This window comes from Spermophilus citellus (assembly GCF_964194105.1).
Source record: "Spermophilus citellus genome assembly, chromosome: 3".
Classification (NCBI taxonomy): Eukaryota; Metazoa; Chordata; class Mammalia; order Rodentia; family Sciuridae; genus Spermophilus; species Spermophilus citellus.
The window spans coordinates 139,088,546-139,100,700 of NC_138184.1; the positions used below are offsets into that span (position 1 = coordinate 139,088,546).

Here is a 12,155-nt window from a genome sequence, read left to right on the forward strand (position 1 = left end):
TTCTACACTCCAGTACCTTACACTCAGTGATGAGAATCTTAAAAATATAACAACATAGAAATAAAATGTACTGAGAAAGGTATAGGTAAAGTGCTTTAGGAATGATTAGTTTTAACCCCCATATGCCAGCCCACTTTCATCAAGAATTATTTATCATATAAAAGTTATTCAATGTTCTCCCTGATACGTGGATGCTGAAACAAAATTAGGGGGTTGAGAGTTCATTGGGTTAGACAAAGGGAAATGAAGGGAAAGGTAGGGGAATGGCAATACAAAGACAGTAGAATGAATCAGACATAACTTTCCTATGCTCTTATATGAATACACAACCAGTATAATGCCACATCATGTACAACTGCAAGAATGAGAAGTTATACTCCATGTATGTATAATATATCTAAAAGAAAAAAAATTTAAAATAACAAAAAAGCTTCTCGAACCAGAAAGTCTTTACACTTCTCTAAAAAAATATAAAGTATCTTCTGATCAGTTTTGGGCAAGAACTGATTACACAGTTTGAGTTCATTTTAGTATTATGGGAAGCAAACCACAAATTGATTAATTTTGTCAGCATTTTCTAGGACAGAATCCAGCTCAAGTGTATACATAAACACAAAACAATAAATCCACACTTATCCTTGTTAAAGTAGTCAAATTGGAAAAGAATAAAAACTCAACATGATCAGCTCGTCCAAAGTTTCTTGATTGTGTCAGATTTTCATTTTTGTGAGGTCCTTTAGTTTGGGTTCAAATCTTTTCTGTTATTTTCTTGGTATGTGACCTTGGGCATATTTCTTAATCTGCATATTGGAGCTAATAGGCCTGAGATAAGGATATGAACATAAGTAGTTTACCTGGGAAATGATCCAAGAAGTGACAACCGGGAGTGGGGAAATAAGATGGGGAAGAGGTAGAAGTCAATAAAGGGTATATTATTGAGCAGGTGCCATTCATTATAGGCAACTGGTTCTCAATCCTGCTGGACAACCCTGGGAGATGGTATTTAGAAGGGAACTGGGTATTAATCTACCAAATCCCGTCAGTAACTGGTTGAGCATGGTGGCTAGGCTATATAACCTCTACCACAGAGAGGAAGTCCTCAGGCAAAAAAAAAAAAAAAAAAAAAATGCAGGTTTTCATCAAGTGGAAGCTATCAGGAATGAGAAGTGAAGAACTTGGGTAGTGCATATACAGCATCTGTCACACCTCCTTCCTCAAAGGGACATAGTGAACATGAGATAATGTATCAAAAGTTACCTGTCATTGCCTAGCATAGAAACTGCTCAAGAAGAATTAATTTTCTTACATTCTTTTGAATTGTCTGAGGCAGGTCCATCTTGTACATGTGCATGCTTAATTCCTCTACTTTTTTCTTTACAAAACAGGAAATATTCTAATTATAGAGGTTTATTGAACTTGATTCTGAGATTGCTAAAAATTACATGGACATGTTTATGACCTTGAATTCAGACCCAATGAGTTAGAAAGCAACTAACCACTGCAGTTAAAGCATAGAAATTAGATTTTATTTCCTAGGAAGCTGGAAAATTTCATCACTCCAAATGCAAAGAGTAAAGTATACTCTTGTTAACAATATTAGTGATTTCATCTGAAAATTCTTATTCACTGTGGTGGGAAAGAAGATCTGTATTCCTGCAGTTCTCACAAACTCCATATCAGTAAGATCTAAACTTAGATTTCATAACTATGTTATACAATCTGCCAGATTAAAAATGATAGCAATAGAAACCAAATCTTCATTATTCCTCACAGTTTACTTGTGGCTTTCTCTTAAAAAATCAACAACTGAAAGATTTTCCTGTGTATATGAAATGTGCTTCTGGTCAAGGATGCCTGCTCCCAGATGGAAAATCAAGACCTTGTCTTTTTCTGTAACTTCCTGCCCCAAATTTAATCTATTTGCAAGATCCCTCTTACTAAAAGAAGTCCATAATTATGATTCTTTTACTCTGTTCTTATAGTTATGTTCCATCAGTTCTGGCACACCCCCCACCCCCACCCCACATTTCCACATTTTAACATCCCTGAAGGATGCATCTAACACTTAGTGATATCAACAAGTGTTGGCTTCAGTCTTTGGTCATCCTGTAGTTAATACTGCCTGTGTATATGCAGCCTTTATCTCAGCTGTTCACTTTATGTTACTTCCACCAACTTATATGTCATGTTCATACTACCCTGTCGAGCTGCCATTTAAAATTTCTTTAAAATTTACACTATGACTTGTCATTGAACAAAAAAGTTACTGTGTGCACAGAAAGGCATGAAAATAGAGCAGTTGGAAGTATTAACTTGTTATTACTGAAGCGAGCATTCATGAATGAAGACTGACGGCAATTCCATATTTTCTTACAAAGCAAAAGCTAAGCACTTCCCAGGATGTAAGACAGAAGATGCCTAAAGGTAGAAAAACTATGTTATGCTTTGTTACTGGGATACATGCACATACAAGACTATCCTTTGCCAAGAAATACAACTGAAATCAGAAAGAATTGCCAAATCTCTGGCATAGATGTGATTTGATTAATTAGTATATCATGCAAGATTGTAATTGGAACAGTAAAGATCAATTTACCTAAAATGCCCTGCTGTTATTTTTAAGCTGTTTAACTTTCAGCAACATGATTCAACTTATTTAAGTTAAAGAAATTTTTCAGAATGGATAGCAGAGGCTCAGAAAAAAATGTCATAGAGGCAACAGTGTCAAAGTCATTAAGAAACAGTGCATCAACCACAGTCTTCCTGGCACATAGATCAGGCTGCGAGGAAAAACACAATTGGCAATGACCTGTAGTGTAAAGGTGATTTAGCAGAATCAAACTTTAAAAGTTTTAGGAATACCTTAATCAGCTTATGTTGCTTACACATATCTCCCTATTCGGGCTCAAGGGTACTTATACCATAAAAGAGCTCTTTCAATTATTATTAAAAATTTTCAAGTTATAAAATCATTATATCATAGTTTAATTGTCAATGTTTCTGTTTTTCTTGTTGTCTTTCCTAACTAGTTCATAAAATAATGCCATAACTTAAAGTGGTTGGCATCTTATTATTGTAAGACAGTGGTAATAATAACTCCCAATTCTGAGTACCCACCAGCTACCACATTTCGCACTTTATATATTACCTCAATGTTCCTCACAAAACCTTAAGAGGTATATAAAGGGTGTCCTCATGAAACCTCAAACCTTTGAAAAGTTTCCAAATGGGGTTATAAGTTTTTTGTTTGTATGTTTCTTTTTTTTTTTCCTGGTGGTGTTGAGGACTGAACCCAGGAGCACTACACATGCTAAGTATATGCTTTACCACTAAGCTACACCCTCAATACTGATCAGTTTTTAAAAATATGGTTTAGCACCTCTGGATGATGATGATGATGATGATCATCATCATCATCATCATCATCTTCCAGATGACATAGATAACTAAACACCAAAACCCTAAATCTGAAATAATGATAAAATACTAAAGGGAGGCTCAGTGTGTGGTCTAGTTCACTGAAACTAAACAAGTGATATAACTCTAAGTTATGTTGTGTTAAAAAAATACAATTTGGATGTTATATATATTTGGATGTCTTATTGAAGAAGAAAACCTTAGTGTGTGTGTGTGTGTGTGTATATATATATATTTTTTTCAATGTTTATTGAGTTTCAATAAGTCATTTAAAGAAGGCCACAGGCAAAGCTAATGAAGTCCAGATTATGTGGTTAAAAAAAAGGCAGCAGCAGCCCCAAAAGGATATACCTGAAATGTAGAAAGAGAAAGAAACTCCTTGAGTAACAGCTCCGGGACTGACCATGTAAGCCTGTGCTACTGCATTCCTCTGACCTGGCTGATGCCTTATTCTGCAGACTGTTTTCCATCCCACTCTGGGAATAAGACACTGGAGAGTCAAGTTCACTCGCATTCTTAATATCATGTTCCTCTTCTGTACCATTTGTTTACTAGTTCAGTAAGAATACAAAGTGAAAACAAGCTAAAATCAAATCTCAATGAACACTCTCCCTTCTCTTCAAAGCAGAACCAGTGCTTAGGGTGTGGACTAGTTTACCTCTGTACAGATCAGCATCCCAATGCTCAGAGTCCCACAACTTTCCTAAGGATATGGATCTATTAAGTATTTGTTCAAAAAGAAATTTGAACCCCAGTCTGGCACATATTCTATTCAACTGATATGACACAGTTTCTATTTTCCAACTATTAGCATTAAAGTTGCTTTCAGTACTTCATAATTATAAATATAAACATTATGATACCAAATGGATTTTAGTTTACTTCTTTTAGTGCATTAACTTAGATCTGATGCAGGATTAGTTTTGTGACCCATATTTTCCTAAAGTACTCTCTGGAAAGACCATTCCAGAAATAGATGGGTATGTCTATTTTACTACACGTTTGTTGGACCATTTTTCAACAAATTTGGTTAAATCAATGTAACTAAAGTGTATATAACAGTAGCTTTCACTTGCATATATTTATCACTGGTAATATTGAAAATTTTGTGTTTACTTTTTTGAGTTATAAGAACCTGTGTGTGTGTGTGTGTGTGTGTGTGTGTGTGTATAGTCATGCACAGCTTAACAACTGGGATACATTCTGAAAAATGTGTCATGAGGCACTATATCATATGTGCATTAGAGTACCCTTAAATGTCACCAAATGATATAATCTTATGGAACCATGTTTGTATATTTAATCCATTGTTGGCCAAAATATTGTCAAGTGTCACATGACTGTATATGTGTTGTGCCTAGCTATCAATCTATCTGTATCTTTTAATATCTGTATGGGAAAGAACAAGTTTTTTCTTATACAATCAAAAATATTTAGGGGTTATAAAAATGGAGATAGTATGTTTCCTTTTCAAATAATAATTTTTAGAAACTGCATAGTTGTTGGAGGAACATCTATAATTATGTAAGACATTATGAAAATAAATAGCTTATTAAACAATCCCTAGATTGCTTACATATGACTATATGCTTAAATGCTTGAATTCTGTGGGGATGTGAAAAAATACATCTTTATTTTATAAGAAATATAAGACAAGCACATATGACAATTTTAGAGTATATATACTATGGGAGCTAAATTGTGTCATAACCCCAGGTGAAATTCACAAGAGAATGGAAGCCAGAATAAAAGGAAGAAAATAAAAATTGATCTGCCTCTTTAAAGAGGAAGGCAGAGGGATAAAGAGCAGATACTATTTGAAGTGAAAAAAAAAAATAGCATTACCAGCCCTGGTTTGATGGAAAGAAGTTGCATATCCATGGAAACTCAGCATTCTCAGAGTGAAAGGGGAGGGGGAAGCTGGGAGACATAAAAAATGAGTTCTAGAAATAAGATATGGTAGAGCCAAATGACTGAAAGTCCCACACACCTGGCACCGAGTTCAAACTGAACACAATGACCAAGAGAGCCACAGTAAGTATGGAAGCAAACATGCCAGGGGAGAGCAGTGGGCTCTGAGTCCAACAGACACTGGCTCAACACTGCAGACACAGGGGCAGAAAAGCTGCTACAGAAGCCACCACGGGCAGCCAGGTGGAAAAACAAGGACCTGAGCCAAGGGGGTTTCCCAGAAACATTTCCAAATGAACACCAGAAGGCCAGGGTGACGGAATAAACATGGAGATGCAGAGAGAAAAGGAACTGAATGTGGCTAAAGCACAGAGGGCAAGCTGGTTTTAAAGGAAAGACACCAATTTCCATGTGTATGTTTCTGAAAGAATGTATTATCTTAGAAATGTCATAATCATCTATCTGTAATCAACAGACTTCAACTGGGTTAGGAAAAGGTATTTTAAGGAAATTGAATTAATGTAATCACCTTTCCAACCAGGAGTCAAAATGGTAAGCATTGTGAAGGAGATGGTCTTCATTTTCCTCACTGCAATTGTTTCAATTTTGCTTGTTTAGTTAATTTACTTTGAAATCCCGTCTTATTTCACAAAAGATTTGAGGGCTTATCCAGGAAGACTGATGTTTTAATTCTTCATTTACTGAGTTTTTCCCAATTTTTAAATACACAAATAACATTAAATGCATCCTTTAAAGCACAATTTCATATCTGATACACACAAAGTTTAAAAATTTTGAGTTACAATATGTGCATTGTATCCTGCCTGGCTCCTATTCTGATGTACCTCAGTTATTTAGTTTTTTAAACAGCAAGAAACTCATCTTCTTGCTAAAGTATGTTATATTCAACTTCAGTGAGGTAGAACATTATACAACTTCTTAAAACCAGTCCCAACTAACTAGCAACTGTGACACATGGTAAATGACCATTATGAACATAAAACTAATTATTTCATGTTTATCTTGCTGGCTAAGATCATGGGAATTACCAAAATATTTACTTTCTGCACTATGTTCCCATAGACAGTTTTAATTGTGATGATACTTGAACAGTCATAAAGGGAGACTTAATACTGACACCAGACTTCCTCCTCTTGTTTGCCTTTTAAGAAAAGGTCATTAATAATGGTAATGATTAGCCATCTCGGTCATCACTCAATCCAGACAGCTGGCACAATGGCCCTTACATCAAATCTGACCTGTGACGTAGAAGTCTTTAAACCTTGTAAGTGAGCCTTGATAAGTCCCTCTACACAATAGGATTTCCTATTATAAACATCTGTTTTCTCACATGAACCATGTTGAACATGTTAAAAATAAGTCTCTATTTTCATATCAGTTTGTAAAAGGAATAATCAATCAAAAGTAAGGCAGGAGATCTAAATCTCCTCCTCCAACTGAAGTAAATTTCCATCCTAATTTTCCCAGGGACTTTTAAAGTTCAATACTAGGGACTTATTAAATTATTAAACCCGTAAGAACACAATCAAGCTTTTCTTTTTCAAATAGTAGATAATATCTACTGAAGATATTGAATGTACTTTGAAAGAAAAGAAAAATCCAAACAAAATGCTATGCAATGTGCCAATATTTCTTCCAACTCTTGGATTCTATGTAATCAGGTCCCAAAACCAGGGTGTAGTGCTCTTTTCTTAGAGATTCCTTCAGAGTCAATTGAACAGAAATCCAACACAACCCACTTGGAAATGTTGATACTGACTGCGCCTCTTTGCTCTCTTGCCATCTGCTAGATGAACTAAGTGGATTTTGTCCACATACCAACTCCAAATGTAACCACCTAGAATGTTGTATTCAAAAGTATTCAGAGACTATGTACAAGTTAAACAGGAAATTCATGATGATTACAATGTCTGCCAAAGCCAGGAAGGGTATATTAGTCAGCTTTCCATCACTGTGACAATATAGCTGAGATAATCAACTTTATAAATCGATTACAGATAGAAAAAGTTTATAGGCAGAAAGGTTTATTTTGGCTCACAGTTTCAGAGGTTTCATTCCATAGTCAATTGGCCCTTTTGCCTTTGGGCCTCTGATGAGGTAGTACATCATGATAGAAGCATGAGGTGGAGGAGCTGCTGACTTCATGGCAGAGACAGGAAGCCAAAGAGACAGACAGAAAGGGGAAGGGTTCCCCTATCTCTTTCAAGAGCATGCTGCCAATGACCTAACTTCCTAATAGGCTCCACCTCCTAAAGGTTCCATTATCTCCCAACAGCACCTGAAATAGCCCACTTGGAAATACTGGTACTTCTCCTTGATGGTGGACTGATGTTTTAGTGTGGATATATGGTGTCCCCTAAAAGTTACTGTTAAGACTAAAACAGATGGCAATCAAGCCTTCAACACATGGAGCTTTGGGGGACATTTCTAAACCATAGCAAAGGGAAACTAGCAGTACTCGTGCCGACTTCTTGTCTCCCCTTTATATAGGTACACAAATCTCTCCATAGAAATCTATTCCTGGGAGAGAATTTGGGTATTGTACATATGTCCATGATGATCCTAGGATACTAGAAACAGGGACCAGTGATGCAAAATATCATGGCAGAACTTAATGTCAGAGTCCTACCTTACTTTCATTCATCAAAATGTGCTGAAGCTAATTCTCTTGATGACCAAAGAAACTTTCTGCAATGATAGAAATGTTCTATATACAGGCTGGTCAATGTAGTAAACACTGAACATATGTGGCTACTGAGCTGTTGAAATACAGCCAGTGATATTCTAATTTTATTTCACTTAATTTATTTAATATCATGTGACAAGAGGCTACTATATTAGACAACACAGGACTACAATGTTTGCCCATGATGTTGAAGAAAACCCACAAAGGATGGGATCTCAGTCTGCTTTGTTTATTGAGGCATGCTGTATGCCTAGAACACTGCCTAAAACATTATTAGGTATTCAATAAATACTCCTTGAGTAAATAACTAGATAAAAGATCTTTCTTATTATGCCATACTTATTTGGCTTCTGTATGGTATCATGGGAGGGAGATATATCTCATGCTATAATTAAACACTCTTTCAGAATCAAAACAGTAACACAGTCTGCACTGACTTTGGTAAATGAAATGTTTTCAAAAAAAATTCAAGTAGTGGATTAGTAGAGATATTTACATTCTGCACTGAGAATTTACTCTAAACATCCTTAGTTCTTAATTTGAAAGGTATGAAAACAATTAATTTTAAAATTGTCCTATCAAGGGCTAGGGCTGTAGATCAATAGTAGTTAGCAAGTGCAAGGCCCTGGGTTTGATCCCCAGCACAAAAAAAGAAAAAATTGCCCTATCACATATTGTGATGGTTATTTTTCACAAAACTTCATCAGAAGACGAAGATGGTAATGACAATTACTGACTATCAAGTCCAATAATGGAACTGAGTTTAAGAGCTCTTTTTTTTTGAGATACCAGGTAGAACATTTAATGTTTTTCTTAGAGTGAAAAGGGGGTATCCCAAAAAATACATCTGGCATATATAAGTTTCAGCACCTTAAAAATTATATGTAATAGTCTGCAATACCAGCATTTATTTGCTCTATTATAGTACTGAGAAGTGACAACAATGGAAAAGCATTACTAAAAACACAGATCAAAGAAAACAATGATCAATATTGTTCCAAATGCAATAGCATTTAAACAAAATATTGATTAATGTAATGCAAAGAACATTATTTTTCCATTAGCAATAGTAAATTCTAAATATTCTGTTTTCTGAACCTGATACCATTAGAAAGAAAATATTCTAGAGTTTACTATAGCATTTACCCTGCCTTTTGACACATACCATATAGACAACAACACAACACAATCATTATGCAGAGCTGTTTGAAATGTAAATAAAATATATTCTGAACATTTTCTTCTACCTCTCAATACATGTGGGGACATCTGACCTTGAGCTGAGAGTCTCTTCTGAAAATGTTGTCCACATGTCTAAAGTCCCCCCCTCCCACATGTACCCTGCCATCTACCCTCAACCAAACCATCTAAATTACATTCAGATTTTTGTGGTATCATAATAACTTCAATATGGGATATATTTTCAACATTCTGGTAAGAGACTCCTTTCTTCCCGCCTCACCCTCCTTCCAAGTTATTTCAGGTTTGCATATTTCATTTTCACATCTCAGTGGGATACCCATCACATAGCATTTATTTGTGAGGTCTAAAGGCATAATGTGAGGGACTGTGAATGAGTATGTCAAAACCACATGCTGTATATGTATGTCTTAAAGAATGAAAAAGGATTCCTTTTTTCTCAAGACATAGAAGCTGTCTCAACAGTAGAAGCCCAAAGTGAATACCACAACCTAATTAAAGATGAAGAGCATAACAAGCAGTATTAAAATGTCTTTTTTGATTCATTCTTCTCCAAGCTATGTTTTTATCAAATGTCTTGTCTCATTAATAACTCCAATAGACATAACGAGTATGCACACCTTCTAATCTCACCAGATTTGAAAGAGAGTTGAAAGTATTTTCCTCTACATGTTTTCTGGGAGGTATGAAAGAAAAGGTTGCAGAGGATGCAGGGTGGAAAGAGGCTCTGGGAAGACACTAAGTCCACTTACTTGCCTACAGGGATGATCACACTTATTAATATACTTCCAGACAGAAGAGGCTGCTTTTAATCATCACTGGAGTAAGAAACACCACAGTCTCTCTTAGGAATCAGTTCCTACATTTAGAACCTTGATATCCAGGAAGTTCTTCCATGTTTCGGGGTAGCTTCCTAATAAACAATGGAGCTGCTTGGTCACTCAGGCCCTTGTATGTAGAAGGGACTCCTGCCCAGTTTAATGTTTTTTTGTTTTTGTTTTTGTTTTTTGTCACCATCTTGAAATTCTTAGTACTTTTATTTTTGAACTGTGTTCTGTAGGCAAAGTCTGATGGGGCAATGGAGCCTGTGTATGAAAAGGGAAGATACGAGTAGTGTGTGTGTCCCATCTCTCCTTTCTGTCCCATTCACAAACAGCCTGGAAACCTCAGAAGTGCCATGGCCCTAGGGTGCGTGGGATGCTCAAGTGAGGAAGGTACGCTGTGTCTAGATGATTAATCAGGGACACTGACAGCTCAAGAGGCTTTTCACTGGAACCAGAAAGTGTTTTAAATGAAGAAAGAATTCAGTAGCATTCAAAGAAACATGAATGACTGAGGAAGTCTACTCTATCCTTTCTTACTCCTGTTTCTTTCCCATATCATGAAACCACTTTCATTGAAAATGATAACATGGAATGAAAGGGAAAGATGCAGCCACACAGAGTTCCTTTTCCAAGTGTTGGAGTATGGCACATATCAAACAAAAAGTGAAATAAAAAGTTAAATCTTGTGCAGCAATTCCATAGTTCTGTAAAAACAAAACACATCTGCATGTATAAGCTATGAAATACAAGTTGTGTAATTTTGTTGAGTCTTCATATGAGCATAATGCTCTCATATTTGTATTTCAAAATGGCACTGCTCTTTATAAAGATCAGTGGTAAATTTTATACTAATAGTTTAGATTTTTAATTTTTCTTAGAAGGACATGAAATAGTAAATAAAAAGCACCATTGCAAGGCAACCATGGTGGTACACTCATATAATCCCAGCAACTCAGGAGGCTGAGAAAGGAAGACCGCAAGTTCAAGGCCAGCCTCAGCAACTTATCAAGTCTTTCAGTAAGCAAGACCATGTGTCAATATAAGAGATGAAAAGGGCTGGGGATCTAGCTTAGTGGTAAAGCATCCCTGGCTGGGCTCAACTCCCAGCACCAAACAACAACAACAAAAAGCACCATGGCAAGTTGAAGGGAGACAGGCGGGAGGGAGGGAGGGAGGGAGGGAGGGAAGGAGGGAAGAAAGGAAGGAAGGAAGGAAGGAGAGAGAGAGGGAGGAAGGAAGAAGGAGAGAGAGAGGAAGGAAGGAGGGAGAGGGAGGGAGGGATCCAGGTAGGAAGGAAGGAGAGAAGGAGGAAGAAAGGAGGGAGGGAGAGAGGGGCAGAGGGAGGGAGGGATGGAGGCAGAGAGGGAGGGAGGGGGGAAGGGAGGGAGGGGGGAAGGAAGAAAGCAACCTACCTTGCTTTGTTTTTAGTACAATAATCCCTCTCTTACCTACAGGGTAAGTAGGTAAGAGAGGGATTCCAAAAACCCAGTGAGTGCCTAAAACCTTGCACAGGATAAGCCCTAGGTATATTGTTTTTTCCTATGTACATACCTATGATAAAGTTTAATTTATAAATTAGGCATAGTAAGAGATTGACAATAAAAACCAATAATAAAATAGAACATTTATAACCATATGCTGTAATAAAAGTTATGTGAATACACATGTTCTCTCTTTCTCTCTCAAGAATCAAGACAAATATTAATATTTCTGGACCATGGTTGACCACAGGTTAAAAAAAACACAAAAAGTGAAAACCAAGGATAAGGGAGACTACCACATCTGTTTTAACAACACTTCAGCACTTTTCCATACTTCATGAACAAGGGGACTGCAATATCCTTTGCACTGAGCTCTACAAGTTCCGTAGCTGGCTCTGCCCTGCTTCCTCCAGTGGTAGACTGCATCCTCTATGTCTGTTCCACAAGGCCACCTTGGTAACTGTCACCATTTTCTCTGCTCACCCACCCAACAAATACTGACTGCACTATGCTCAGCCTTGTGCCACGTACTGCAGATATAAAAAGCAATAGGGTACTCTTGCTCTGAAGTATATGGGGACAGGAACAAATAACCATGGAAAGGTAGAAATATTC

At 36.7% G+C, this 12,155-nt stretch overlaps 1 protein-coding gene across 6 annotated transcripts in view; it reads right to left on the reverse strand.

Annotated features, from left to right (window-relative positions):
- BBS9 (Bardet-Biedl syndrome 9) overlaps positions 1 to 12,155 on the reverse strand; it is a 512,444-nt gene that overhangs the window by 100,720 nt on the left and 399,569 nt on the right. The gene's annotated exons all lie outside the window — the stretch shown is intronic.